The sequence below is a fragment of the Scyliorhinus canicula genome, chromosome 1, assembly GCF_902713615.1.
Source record: "Scyliorhinus canicula chromosome 1, sScyCan1.1, whole genome shotgun sequence".
NCBI lineage: Eukaryota > Metazoa > Chordata > Chondrichthyes > Carcharhiniformes > Scyliorhinidae > Scyliorhinus > Scyliorhinus canicula.
In genome coordinates, this window is record NC_052146.1 from 3,397,702 (window position 1) to 3,413,051 (window position 15,350).

At 51.8% G+C, this 15,350-nt stretch overlaps 1 protein-coding gene across 2 annotated transcripts in view; it reads left to right on the top strand.

The window, feature by feature from the left end:
* The window catches only part of LOC119968802 (ATP-binding cassette sub-family B member 9-like), a 64,949-nt gene that overhangs the window by 21,824 nt on the left and 27,775 nt on the right, over positions 1 to 15,350 (top strand). The window lies entirely within an intron of this gene.

Genomic DNA, 15,350 nt, shown 5'->3' on the forward strand with positions numbered 1-15,350 from the left:
TATGTGACAGTACATGTACATGAGCACCAATTCCTTCTGAAAGTTCAGTTACTAAATTTCCCTTTGCAGCATTGAAATATGCAATTTTTCCACGGGTCCGAGGGGTCCTCAGCGGATGTTCGGAGGTAGCTTTCGAAGCAGGCTAGCCAGTGGTCAAAGCGGACGTAGTGTTGGCTGCTTGAGGGCTCAGCTGCAGACGATCAGGCTTGATGGGAAGATCCATCGTTTTAAAAATCTTTGCTCAATAAATTGATGCACTATCAATTACCACAAAGGCGGGAATAATCGAGGCTTTATTGAACGAGATGCTGTGCCTCCTGTAGCTGGAACCAGAATGGCTGCAGCACCGGCGAGCACACACACATGTATATGCCGTCTACTAGGCGGAGCCAGCAGGCAGTGATTTACCCATGTACCTCTATTATACGTGCCTTACCGTAATACATGTAATACTGCTAGTGGTGACTACCACACATTACAACCATTCAGTAATCCTGGTTGATGTCCTGCTGCATACAGGGAGTGAAGACTAAATGTATTCTTCAACTGGTATGGGATTTGAGGCCAGGCCATAACTCAATTATACTCCACAACTAATTCTATCCCCTGCTTTGTCACTATTTAAAATTAAACTGGGAATTTATTGTTAAATGGCAAAACTTGCAGCAATTTGGGAAGCAGAGAAATAGTGACAGTTAGAATAGGAGTTTCATTACTTAAGAACTGGAAGTGCAATGTTGTGGGGCGGGATTCTTCGTCGGCCGACACCAAAATCGGGAAACGGGATTGTTGCCATGCCGAAATCGCAGCAGGCGCTGATTTGACGCCCAAGTTGCAATTCCCCGTTGCCTCGACAGCAGCGTCAATGTGGTCCGGAACGCACGGACAGTAAACACTGTTTGCATATCGCTAGTGGGCCCGACCCGGGTTTCTCCGGGGCCCCCGCGATTCTCGCCTCCAATGGGCCGAATTCCCGGCAGCGCGGTTCACTTGTGCTTTTAAAAATCATAAAACCGGCATGGTGGCTGCTGAGGAAGAGAGAGGAGGTAGGACACAGAGAGGCGCGACTGCAGGCTTCCAGGCCGGACACTGACCGAGCTGGCTGGGGTGGGATGGGGGTTGGTGATGGGGAACGGGCTGTGTGGCTGGGTCGACACCCCACAGGACTGGAGTGGTGCCTAGGCAGAGACAGCATTGCTGTGGCCTGCAAGGCAACCATCTTACTGCGCACCCCGCCTATCTTGCCCCCTGGGTCTGTAGTGACACTAGCCGTATGGGTGCTCCCACCCCCGTGCCCCACCCTCCGCCATACCCCCCACCACTGAACCGGCCGCCATTCGCCGGTGGGCATCAGGTCGCTGACCCAGGGCAATGCCCACTGTAGCCCCTATGAGGGCGCCGGACAGGTACTGTGGTGTGTACCCCTGGCAAGGGTAGGCCCAGCAGATGGTACCCCTAGCAGGAGGGATTTGCGCCAGGACCAGAGTCCCCATGGTAGCAGGCACCTTCGGGGCTGGGGGGGGGATCATGCGGGGACAGAGCCCGCAGTTCTGCGGGGACAGAGCCCGGGTGGACCTGATAGGACACGGGGAGGGAGGGGGGGTACACACCATGTAAACATGTCGTTCACCCCATGCAGACAATGCATATTGGAATACAACCAGCAATGATGGCCTTCCTTCACTGGAGCCCTGGGGGTGGCCTTCCTTTGCTGGAGCCCTGGGGGTGGCCTTCCTTCGCTGGAGCCCTGGGGGTGGCCTTCCTTCGCTGGAGCCCTGGGGATGCCCTGAGGCTGTACAAGCTGGCGCTGCTCGAGGAGGATGAAGAAGCTGCAGGAGTGGAGGCTGCCCCAGAGGAACAGGAGGCAGCCGCCTAGGGTGGCGAGCCGGTCATCCACCTGGCCCAGAGGAGGTGGAGGTGCACAAGATGCGCTGCATGAGGCCACATGTATACAGGTACTGCCTGTCGTCTGAGGGCCTCCCGGTCCAGGCATGCTGTCGAAGACTCCAGCTAAGCAGGGAGACAGTGCGACATTTCTGCCAGATCCTGGCGCACCGCCCTGAGGAGGTCGTGCAGTTTCTTACGGCACTGCTGGCTGGTCCAGACGATGTTTCTGGTGACGCTGACCACCTCTGCCACCTACACCCAGGCACAGTGAACAGTGGTAGCTGGCAGCCTCCTTCCTGGGTTGGGGTACAGGGTGGCCAATGTCTCCTCCAACCCGTCAAAGAGGATCACCAGCTCAGCGTCTATGAGACGGGATGCCGCTCTCTGATGTGTTGGGTAAGCTGGGTCTGCGAGGACTGCGTTTACTGCAGCAGTGAGAGACAGGCTTCCAACACTTGAAGAAATGCAACTCGATTTTATTGATCAACTAACTATAATACATGCTTAACTGTGGGTTGACACTATGCTGACTTGACTGGAGGCCTGAGGCTAACCTGACCAGACTATCGTGCTACCACATGGCGTATATTCTAGTTGTTGCTCACCAGCTCTGACTGTCTCAGAGGCTGCATCCCAAGAGAGCGGGAAAACTAGTGCCCTTTGGCTTTATAGTGATCACCTGTCTGGTGATTGGCTGCTGTGTTCTGTGTGTTCATTGGTCATCCTGTGTGTCAATCAATGCCTGTCTGTGCACCATCATATACTTGTGTGTATATTATGACATCTCCCCCCTTTAAAAAAATGTGTATATGTCAATAAATAGTGAGTGTGTATGAGCCTAACTACAGAACATTACAGCGCAGTACAGGCCCTTCGGCCCTTGATGTTGCGCCGACCTGTGAAACCATTCTAAAGCCCATCTACACTATTCCCTTATCATCCATGTGTCTATCCAATGACCATTTGAATGCGTTTAGTGTTGGCGAGTCCACTACTGTTGCAGGCAGGGCATTCCATGCCCTTACTACTCTCTGAGTAAAGAACCTACCTCTGATATCTGTCCTATATCTATCTCCCCTCAATTTAAAGCTATGTCCCCCTCGTGCTAGACATCACCATCCAAGGAAAAAGGCTCTCACTGTCCACCCTATCTAATCCCCTGATCATCTTGTATGCCTCAATTAAGTCACATCTTAACCTTCTTCTCTTTAACAAAAACAGCCTCAAGTCCCTCAGCCTTCCCTCATAAGACCTTCCCTCCATACCAGGCAACATTCTGGTAAATCTCCTCTGCACCGTTTCCAATGCTTCCATATCCTTCCTATAATGCGGCGACCAGAATTGCACGCAATACTCCAAATGCGGCCGCACCAGAATTTTGTAAAGCTGCAACATGACCTCATGACTCCGAAACTCAATTCCTCTACCAATAAAAGCTAACACACCGCACGCCTTCTTAACAACCCTATCAACCTGGGTGGCAACTTTCAGGGATCTATGTACATGCACACCGAGATTAGGGGCAGCAGGGTAGCATGGTGGTTAGCATAAATGCTTCACAGCTCCAGGGTCCCAGGTTCGATTCCCGGCTGGGTCACTGTCTGTGTGGAGTCTGCACGTCCTCCCCCTGTGTGCGTGGGTTTCCTCCGGGTGCTCCGGTTTCCTCCCACAGTCCAAAGATGTGCGGGTTAGGGGGATTGGCCATGCTAAATTGCCCGTAGTGTCCTAATAAAAGTAAGGTTAAGGGGGGGGTTGTTGGGTTACGGGTATAGGGTGGATACGTGGGTTTGAGTGGGGTGATCATGGCTCGGCACAACATTGAGGGCCGAAGGGCCTGTTCTGTGCTGTACTGTTCTATGTTCTATCTCTCTGCTCATCCACACTACCAAGAATCTTACCATTAGCCCAGTACTCTGTCTTCCTGTTATTCCTATCAAAATGAATCACCTCACACTTTTCTGCATTAAACTCCATTTGCCACCTCTCAGCCCAGCTCTGCAGCTTATCTATGTCCCTCTGTAACTTGTAACATCCTTCCGTACTGTCCACAACTCCACCGACTTTAGAGTAATCTGCAAAATTACTCACCGATCCTTCTACGCCCATCTCCAGGTCATTTATAAAAATGACAAACAGCAGTGGCCCCAAAACAGATCCTTGTGGCACACCACTAGTAACTGGACACCAGTCAGAGCATTTCCCATCAACCACCACTCTTTGTCTTCTATCAGCCAGCCAATTTCTGATCCAAACTGCTAAATCACCCTGAATCCCATGCCTCTGTATTTTCTGCAATAGCCTACCGTGGGGAACCTTATCAAACGCTTTACTGAAATCCATATACACCACATCAACTGCTTTACCCTCATCCACCTGTTTGGTCACCTTCTCAAAGAACTCAATAAGGTTTGTGAGGCACGACCTACCCTTCACAAAACCGTGTTGACTATCTCTAATCAAATTATTCCTTTCCAGATGATTATACATCCTATCTCTTATAAACCTTTCCAAGACTTTGCCCACAACAGAAGTAAGGCTCACTGGTCTATAGTTACCGGGGTTGTCTCTACTCCACTTCTTGAACAACAGGACAACATTTGCTATCCTCCAGTCTTCTGGCACTATTCCTGTAGACAAAGATGACTTAAAGATCAAAGCCAAAGGCTCAGCAATCTCCTCCCTAGCTTCCCAGAGAATCCTAGGACAAATCCCATCCGGCCCAGGGGACTTATCTATTTTCACTCTTTCCAGAATTGCTAACACCCTCCTTATAAACCTCAAGCCCGTCTAGTCTAATAGCCTGTATTCATTTAGCACCTCTCCTATCTCCTCGGACTCCATGCACAACTTCCCACTACTGTCCTTGACTGGCCCTACTCTTACCCTAGTCATTCTTTTATTCCTGACATATCTATAGAAAGCTTTCAGGTTATTCTTGATCCTACCTGCCAAAGACTTGTCATGTCCCCTCCTGGCTCATTTTAGCTCTCTCTTTAGGGCCTTCCTAGCTAACTTGTAACTCTAGAGCGCCCAAACTTAACCTTCACGTCTCATCTTTACATAAGCCTCCTTCTTCCTCTTGACAAGTGTTTCAACTACTTTAGTAAACCACGGTTCCCTCGCTCGACCACTTCCTCCCTGCCTGACAGGTACATACTTATCAAGGACACGCAGTAGCTATTCCTTGAACAAGCTCCACATTTCCATTATGCCCATCCCCTGCAGTTTCCCTCCCCATCCGATGCATCCTAAGTCTTGCCTCATTGCATCATAATTGCCTTTCCCCCAGCTATATTGCCCTGCGGTATATTGCTATCCCTTTCCATCGCTAAAGTAAATGTAATTGACTTGTGGTCACTATCACCAAAGTGCTCACCTACCTCCAAATCTAACACCTGTCCTGGTTCATTACCCAGTACCAAATCCAATATGGTTTCGCCTCTCATTGGCCTATCTACATACTGTGTCAGGAAACCCTCCTGCACACATTGGACAAAAACGGATCCATCTAAAGTACTCGAACTATAGCGTTTCCAGTCAATATTTGGAAAGTTAAAGTCCCCCATAATAACTACCGTGTTACTTTCGCTCCTATCCAGAATCATCTTTGCAATCCTTTCCTCTACATCTCTGAAACTTTTCAGAGGCCTATAGAAAAGCCCTAACAGGGTGACCTCTCCTTTCCTGTTTCTAACCTCAGCCCATACTAACTCAGTAGACGAGTCATCATCAAACGTCCTTTCTGCCACCGTAATACTGTCCTTGACTAACAATGCCACCCCTCCCCCTCTTTTACCACCTTCCCTGAGCTCACTGAAATATCTAAACCCCAGTACCTGCAACAACCATTCCTGCCCCTGCTCTATCCGTGTCTCTGAAATAGCCACAACATCGAAGTCCCAGGTACCAACCCATGCCGCAAGTTCACCCACCTTATTCCGGATGCTCCTGGCATTGAAGTAGACACACTTTAAACCACCTTCCTGCCTGCCAGTACAGTCCTGCAACTTTGAAACCTTACTCGTGACCTCACTACTCTCAACCTCCTGTATACTGGAGCTACAATTCAGGTTCCCAATCCCCTGCTGAACTAGTTTAAACCCTCCCGAAGAACATTGGTAAATTTCCCCCCCAGGATATTGGTACCCCTCTGGTCCAGGTGTAGACCATCCCGTTTGTAGAGGTCCCACCTACCCCAGAATGACCCCCAATTATCCAGGAATCTGAAACCCTCCCTCCTGCACCATCCCTGTAGCCACATGTTCAACTGCTCTCTCTCCCTATTCCTCGTCTCACTAGCACGTGGCACAGGTAACAACCCAGAGATAATAACTCTGTTTGTCCTAGATCTAAGTTTCCACTCTAGCTCCTTGAATTCCTGCCTTACATCCCTATCACTTTTCCTACCTATGTCATTGGTACCTATGTGGGCCACGACTTGGGGCTGCTCCCCCTCCCCCTTAAGGATCCCGAAAACACGATCCGAGACATCGCGGACCCTGGCACCTGGAGGCAACACACCAACCGCGAGTCTCTCTCGTTCCCACAGAATCTCCTATCTATCCCCCTAACTATGGAGTCTCCAATGCCTAATGCTCTACTCCTCTCCCCCTTCCCTTCTGAGCAACAGGGACAGACTCTGTGCCAGAGACCTGTACCCCATGGCTTACCCCTGGTACGTTTCACCCCTCCCAACAGTATCCAAAGCGGTATACTTGTTACTAAGGGGAAGGACCACAGGGGATCCCTGTACTGACTGCTTCCTCCCAGCCCCTCACCATCACCCTTCTATCTTTATTCTTTGGAGTAACTACATCCCTGAAGCTTCTATCTATGACCACCTCTGCCTCCCGAATGATCCGAAGTTCATCCAGCTCCAGCTCCAGTTGCCTAACGCGGTTTCTGAGGAGCTGGAGTTGGGTGCACTTCCCACAGATGAAATCAGCAGGGACACTGACGGCGTCCCTCACCTCAAACATTCTGCAGGAGGAACATTGCACTGCCTTCCCTGACATCACCTCTAGATAAAACAAGAAAAATAAAGGAAGAGCTTACCTGAAAGTCACTCAACCCCTTAGGTTCGAGGAGGTGGAAGGGTGGGGGACACTACAAGTGTAGTGTCTCGGGTTTAGCAACCGCCCAATTTATATACAGGTACTAACAAATCTTCCCAGAAATCCCCACGGTTGACTTCCTGCAGCTCTAAAGGTTAGTTTTTAAAGAGGTAAACTTGCCTTCCCGACAGGCCCCTGGACACTGCTCCCGCCGAAAATCTGGCAAAGTATGTGAGCGTATTTACATGAGTAGGAGCCTGACTATATACAAAATACGTGAACGTATTTACATGGGAAGGTGTCTCGTGCAGATAGAGTGCATACAACGAATTGGGAAGAAACAACATGTACAGACGCATAAACGAAGCACAAGGCAATGCAACATTCAGTCTATAAATTCAGTCTCTGTGGCGGGTGACGAATTCTGATTGACCACCTCAAGGGTGGGTCAGGGGCCGCCTGCACTGGAATGGGCGGAGCTGCATCATAGTAGAGGGTGGCAAAAGAAGCGGCAGATCGGTGACTTCTTGGAAGGGTGTGTCCTGAGGAATCAGCAGGTGAGACGGGACATCACGTTCAGGTGGCGAGTGTGGAAGCAGCCGCAGTGCCCGCCTATTACGCCGAAGAAAGGAGCCATCATGCTGTGAACAAGGAATGATCTGGGGGCCACTTGCTTGACCACCACAGCTGTGGCAGACCAGCCACTATCAGGTAGCTGAACACGAACTCGGTCAGTAGGGACCAGAGCGGGGAGATCTGTGGCGTGAGCGTCATACTCCGACTTGCATTGGGCCCGAGATAGTTGCATTCTTTGCAGGACCGGAAAATTGTCAAGGTCCGGGATGTGGATAGCCGGCACCATCGTCTGTAGTGTGCGGTTCATTAGCAGCTGTGCTGGGGACAGGCCAGCGGACAAAGGAGTCGCCCTGTAGGCTAGCAGCGCCAGGTTAAAATCTGAACCTGAGTCAGCAGCTTTGCACAACAGTCTTTTAACAATGTGGACCCCCTTTTCAGCTTTCCTATTTAACTGGGGGTAGTGGGGGCTCGAAGTGATGTGCATGAAATTGTACTGCCGGGCAAAATCCGTCCACTCCTGACTGAAGAAGAACGGGCCATTATCAGTCATGACCGTAAGTGGAATGCCATGACGGGCAAAGGTCTCTTTGCACGCCCTGATGACTGTTGCTGATGTGAGGCCAGTCAGTCTGACCACCTCGGGGTAGTTAGAAAAATAGTCCACGATGAGGACGTAGTCCCGGCCCTTTGAGTGAAAGAGATCAATGTCAACCTTGGTCCATGGGGACGACACCAGTTCCTGCGGCTGCAAAGTCTCTTTCGGCTGAGCCGGCTGGAACCGTTGGCACGTTGGGCAATTGACGACAGTGTTGGCGATATCCTGGCCAATGTACTGCCTCTCGGGCTCGCCGGCGACACTTTTCCACCCCCAGGTGACCCTTGTGGAGTTGGCCGAGGACAAGCTCCCGCATACTATGTGGTATTACTATCCTGTCCAGTTTCATCAGTATACCATCGACCACTGCCAGATCGTCTTTTATATTGTAGAACTGTGGGCACTGGCCCTTTTGCCAACCATCTGTAAGATGGCGCATGACTCGTTGGAGTAGAGGATCCCTGGCCTTTTCATGACGAATCTGTACGACCCTTTCGTCAGTGGCCGGAAAGTTGGATGCGCAGAACTCAACATGGGCGTCGATCTGGCAGACGAAGTCCGAACGCTCACATGGCGTGGTGATGGAGCGAGAGAGTGCATCGGCCACAATGAGCTCCTTGCCCGGGGTGCAGACTACGTCGAAATCATAGTGTCGGAGTTTGAGTAGGATATGTTGTAGGTGTGGCGTCATATCGTTGAGGTCCTTCTGCATGATGTGAACCAGTGGCCTGTGGTCCGTTTCAACCGTAATCTTGGGGAGTCCATACACGTAATCATGGAATTTGTCAATCCCCATGAGGAGGCCCAGGCATTCTTTCTCGATTTGAGCACAGTGCTGCTCAGTAGGTGTCATGGCTCTAGATGCATATGCGACTGGGATTCGTCGCGCTGGAGGAGAACTGCCCGAATGCCAGCCTGGCTCGCGTCGGTGGAGATCTTTGTCTCCTTGGCAGGGTCGAAAAACGCCAGTACCGGGGCCTTGGTGAGTTTCGCCCTGAGCTCACGCCACTTTCACTCATGAGCGGGGAGCCACTGGAAGTCGGTGTTTTTCTTTACAAGATTGCGGAGAGCTGTGGTGAGCGATGCGAGGTTGGGGATAAACTTCCCAAGGAAGTTGACCACCCCCAGGAAGCGGAGGAACGCCTTCTTGTCCTCCGGTGTCTATATAGCGTTGATCGCCGACATCTTGTCTGCATCCGGCTGCACACCGAACTGCGAAATATGGTCGCCGAGGAACTTTATTTCTGCTTGACCGAACGAGCATTTGGCTCTGTTGAGTCGGAGGCCATGCTCGTGGATCCTCTGGAACACTCGATTGAGGCGATCGATATGTTCTTGCGGAGTCGTGGACCAGACAATGATGTCATCGACGTAGACCCGCACCCCCTCGATGCCGTCCATCATTTGCTCCATTATTTGGTGCAACACCTCTGAGACGGAGATGATGTCAAAGGGCATCCGGTTGTAACAATACCGACCAAACGGGGTGTTAAATGTGCAGATGCGTCCAGTTATATCTGCCAAAACCCCTTGGTGGCATCCAGCTTTGTGAAAAACTTGGCGTGAGCCATTTCGCTGGTGAGCTCTTGACGCTTAGGGATAGGGTAGTGTTCCCTCATGATGTTACGGTTCAAATCTTTGGGGTAGATACAAATGCGCAGTTCCCCTGATGGTTTTTTGACACAAACCATAGAGCTAACCCAGTCCGTGAGTTCCGTGACTTTAGAAATGACGCCCTGGTCCTGTAGGTCTTGCAGCTGCCGTTTGAGGCGGTCCTTAAGGGGCGCCGGCACCCGACGCGGTACATGAACCACAGGTGTGGCATTCGGTTTCAGAGGAATCTTGTATGTGTACGGGAGTGTGCCCGTATCCTCGAAGACGCTGTGGTATCGTGCTATGATGTCATTTAATTGGATTTGGAAGTTGGCATCTGGTGAGGCTGATGCAGTGTACTTGAGAAGCTGGCAGGCTGATGGAAGAATGTTCGGCTTGACGTGGATGGTATCCAGGTCAGACTTCGAAATGAGGTTAGCTGAAGTGCCGGTGTCCAGCCTGAAGAGTATGCGAGATTTGTTGACCGTAAGGGTGGCACGCCACTTGTCGTCCGGATCAATGCTCATCACTGGGAGTGGTTTAGTCTTTTTTGCGGAAAGCATCGTATGCTTAGTGATGATGCCCACCCGGAATGGGGATGTGAGATCCTCGGTGTCGGGATCTGGAACCGTGTCGGAGTCGGAGTCTGCAACGGGTTGTTGCACTGAGCGGACGTTCCTGCGCTGCTGCTGGGATCGATGTGTGGTGGGCAGTTGAGCAGATCTGCACAGGGCTGCGTAGTGGCCAAGCTTGCCACACTGGAGACAGTGTTGAGATTTCGCGGGACATTGCCGCTTTAAGTGGGAGGAGCCACAGTTGTTGCACGTCATGGCGCCGACGTCAGGACGCTCCGTGCACCACCGAGCATGCGCGGTGCGGTCGAACGATGTGCCACCTGCGCAGTTCGGTCCTCAGCCTCGCCGTCCCCTCGGTTGTTGCGCGCATGCGCAGGAGTGTGGGAAAAGCGCGTGAAATGGCTGCCCTCATCCAGACTCAGGCCCTGGAGCTGTTTTACGGCCTGCACCCGCTCCGCATCGTGGGTGCCTTGCCGCGCTGTCTCTGCCGCCTTGATATGGGAGTACCGGTTATTAGCGTGCTCATGTAGGACGCAGGTCTCGATGGCGCTGGTGAGGGTGAGCTGCTTTAGTTTAAGGAGCTGCTGGTGAAGGGGGTTGGAGTGGACCCCGAAAACGATCTGGTCGCAGATCATGGAGTCAGAAGTGGAGTCGTAGTTGCAGGATTGCGCGAGGATACGGAGATGGATTAAGAAGGGCTGAAAAGTTCATCCTTACCCTGAAGCCTCTGCTGGAACACATAGCGTTCAAAACTCTCGTTGACTTCGATGTCACAGTGGCTGTCGAACTTCAGCAGGACAGTTTTGAACTTGGTCTTGTCCTCACCTTCAGCAAAGGTGAGGGAGTTAAAGATGTGGATAGCGTGGTCCCAGGCTGTAGAGAGGAAGAGAGCAATCTTCCTGGCATCCGATGCAGCTTCGAGGTCGGTGGCTTCAAGATACAGCTGGAACTTCTGCTTAAAAATCTTCCAGTTGGCACCGAGGTTGCCGGCGATGTGGAGCGGCGGGGGAGGGTGGACGCTGTCCATGTTACCGGATGGCTGATCGCTGGCCAAAGGCAGATTATCTCAAGGTAGGTCTATCAAACTGTAACATCACGCACTGGTACCATGATGTGTTGGGTAAGCTGAGTCTGCGAGGATTGCATTTACTGCAGCAGTGAGAGAGACAGGCTTCCAACACTTGAATAAATGCAACTCTATTTTATTGAACTCTTAACTATTATACATACTTTAACTGTGGGTTGACATTATGCTGAATTGACTGGGGATCTGAGGCTAGCCTGACCAGACAATCTTACTACCACATGGTGTTTGTTCTAGTTGTTGCTCACGAGCTCTGACTGTCAAGACAGCGGGAAAACTAGTGCCCTCTGGCTTTATAGTGGCCGTGTCCTGTCTGGTGATTGGCTGCTGTGTTCGGAGTGTTCATTGGTCACCCTGTGTGTCAATCAATGTCTGTCTGTGCACCATCATATACTTGTGTATGTTATGACAGCGCCCAGGCACAGTGAACGGTGGTAGCTGGCAGCCTCCTTCCTGGGCCGGGGTACAGGGTGGCCCGTCCCTCCTCCAATCGATTCCAGGAGAATCACCAGCTCGGCGTCTATGAGACGGGATGCCGCTCTCCTAGCTGCCATCTTGTTGGCTGCGATGATGTGTGTGGGGAGTGAGGTTTGTATTTCTGACTGCAGCTTGTCAGCCTCCTACGTGTCAATTGCGAATCCGGCACCGTTTCTCATTGGAATCGTTTGTGTTCTACGTGGCGTTGGTGCGAGCCCCTCCACAGTCACTGAATCAGTCCAGGTGCGGCACCAGTTTTGCTGTCATGGAACTCCATGAATCCTGACCCGGCATCGATACTTCGAGCGCGATTCAACGGAAACATTTCGAAGTGGTAGCGAGTGGGAATGACCGCGAGTTTCCTGGCGCTCGGCCCAGCGAGGCCGGCAACGCCTCCAAGGGCACCGATTGGGAGGAGGGGCTGCTGAGTGGCAGGCCGGATTCGTCCCATGGAGTGGCAACGGTGGATACCAGTTCCCTTGGGTTCCACCCTTCTGATGAGGCGTGTCTCGAGATCAGGATACGGGACAAGGTGGCACGGCCGTGTGTGCCGCTGACAAGTGAACCCATCGCTAGGGGCATCCAAGGCAATGGGACGAGGTAAACAGCTCCCGTATATGCCTCCACCGCTGATGTGCATCCTGGGGAAACACCGAGACACGACGATAAAGCTAGGAGGGCCAAGCACGTTGAGGATCACCAAGGACATCGGGGGAGGGTGCGTGGTGGGGTGAGGTAGGGGGTGGGAAGGGGGGGGGGGATGTTGGGGAAGCAGCACAACTGGGAGTGAGGTATTGTACAGCACATTGCACAACCATTATGATGTCTCTGTCACTTTCTTCCACAATGCAGGCTGTATGATGTGGGAGCTGGCTGATCCCATTGTGAGCGGCAGTGACCACATCTGCAGCAAGTGTTGGTTGCTGGAAGAACTCCGGATCAGAATTGATGATCTGGAGTCTGAGCTTCAAACTCTGCGCACATCCGGGAGGGGGAGAGTTACCTGGACGTTTTGCTTCAGGAGGCAGTCACACCCGGTAGATTAAGTAATTCAAATTCAGTAAGTGTTCAGGAAAAAACAGGGTGTGATTGTAAGTGAGGCAGGTCGGGGGATTCGGAGTTCAGGAGTGCAGGAGCCTCAGCCCTTGACCTTGTCCAACAGGTATGAGATTCTTGCTCCCTGTGCGGATGAGGAAAAGGGCTGTGGACAGGATGAGCCAGCTGACCATGGCACCATGGTGCAAAAGGCCATTCAAGAGGGGGGAGAAAAAAGACAAGTAGTTGTTATAGGGGATTTTATAATTAGAGGGACAGATAGTATCCTTTTCAAGCCGGATAGGGAGTCCCGCATGGTGTGTTGCCTGCCCGGTGCCAGGGTGCGGGACATCTCCGACCGGCTTGAAAGGATACTGGAGCGGGAGGGGGAGGATCCAGTTGTTGTGGTCCACGTTGGGACTAACAACATAGGCAAGGCTAGGGTGGAGGACCTGTTCGGGGACTATCAAGCACTAGGAATGAAATTGAAGAACAGGTCCTCGAGGGTCATAATCTCCGGATTACTGCCCGAGCCACGTGCTAATTGGCATAGGGATAAGAAAGTTAGGGAAGTAAACGCGTGGCTAAGGGATTGGTGTGGGAAAGAGGGATTCCATTTCATGGGGCATTGGCACCAGTTTTGGAACCGGGGGGATCTGTACTGTTGGGACGTTCTCCACCTGAACCGATCTGGAACCAGTGTTCTAGCGAAAAGGATAAATAGGGTGGTCAGTAGGACTTTAAACTTCTGAGTCGGGGGGAAGGGAAAGCGACAGGGAGTAGGGAGTTAAATGGAAGGATAAGCAGCAGGTTAGCATGTGTGCAGGTGGGTTTAAGTTCAAGGCAGACTAGGAATGAAGCAAAAAGGATAACTTAGGACATTTCATGATGTCCAATTTCTCTAATAATTATAAGAAAGTCAGCATTAAGGCATTTTACCTTAGATGTTTTTTTGAAAAATAAAGGAATTACGAGATATGGCGAGAATGCGGGTAAGTGTTTCTGAGACCACGAAAAGATCAGCCATGATCTTATAGAATGGCGGAGCAGGCTCGAAGGGCTGGACGGTCTACTTCTGCTCCTAGTTCTTATGTTCTTATGTTCTCCAGGTATCCCCCCTCCCCATGGCGCTCACCCACCCTCCGGCCGTGGACATGTCCCCGGAGCTGTGTCCCATCCCTTGGGCATTCGGATGTGTGCTGTTGCCTCATTTATGTTAAGTACCCAATAATTGACACTGAGGGGCCTCACGGTAGCATGGTGGTTAGCATCAATGCTTCACAGCTCCAGGGTCCCAGGTTCGATTCCCGGCTGGGTCACTGTCTGTGTGGAGTCTGCATGTCCTCCCTGTGTGTGCGTGGGTTTCCTCCGGGTGCTCCGGTTTCCTCCCACAGTCCAAAGATGTGCGGGTTAGGTGGATTGGCCATGCTAAATTGCCCATAGTGTAAGGTTAATGGGGGGATTGTTGGGTTACGGGTATACGGGTTACGTGGGTTTAAAGTAGGGTGATCATTGTTCGGCACAACATTGAGGGCCGAAGGGCCTGTTCTGTGCTGTACTGTTCTATGTTCTATATGTATATAGGCTTCAGGTGGCCTTTGTGTCAGGTGATGCGAAGATATCGTTTTGTGCAGGTCTGTTAAAGTGAAATAAAAGGTGTTTGTAAAAGGAGCAGTACCTTTGACTCTTTATACAACAGCAGCTAAACATTTAACACACGGGAACCCACTTGGCATGTGTCAAATGCTCACTTAACCACAATTGCCAATTCCCTATCAGCGATGGCCTTCAGCCGCGCAGCCAGAGGCCTCAGCAATTGCTATGAGTGATTGGTGGAGCAGATGGGCAGGGACAAGGATTGCCCCTGGAATAGGTCCACACAACCCAGGGGTTGGACTGGTGGTGCAGCGAGCAGTTGCCCCCCGGATGCTCCCCAGCACACACACAACCCTCCCATTGCAGCCCAACCCTGCGGACGGTCCCCCACCTCCAGCCGAGCTCTCCCCCCACTCCCCGCAGAGCACTGGGGTGGCATTCCCAGCGCCTCCGGGCACTTTGTCTGTGAGCAAAGATGGCTACTCACCTCCCCGGCTCCCCACAGAAGCCCTGCCGCCAGGTTCATGTTTTGCAAAAGGAGTACTAATCGGTGCTAGTGCGACCACTTGCTGGGGAGGCCATTGAATGATGGGAGGCCATTGGATTTGAGGTCACTCTCGTTGATTGTATGTAAATGGGGCTTAAGTGGTTGGTGGCACGTTAGCACACTGGTTAGCACTGTTGCTTCACAGTGGCAGGGTCCCAGGTTCGATTCCTGGCTTGGGTCACTGTCTGTGCGGAGTCTGCACGTTCGTCCCGTATCTGCGTGGGTTTCCTCCGGCTGCTCCGGTTTCCTCCCACAAGTCCCAAAAGCGGTGCTGTTAGGTGAATTGGACATTCTGAATTCTCCCTCTGTACCCGAACAGGCGCCGGAATGT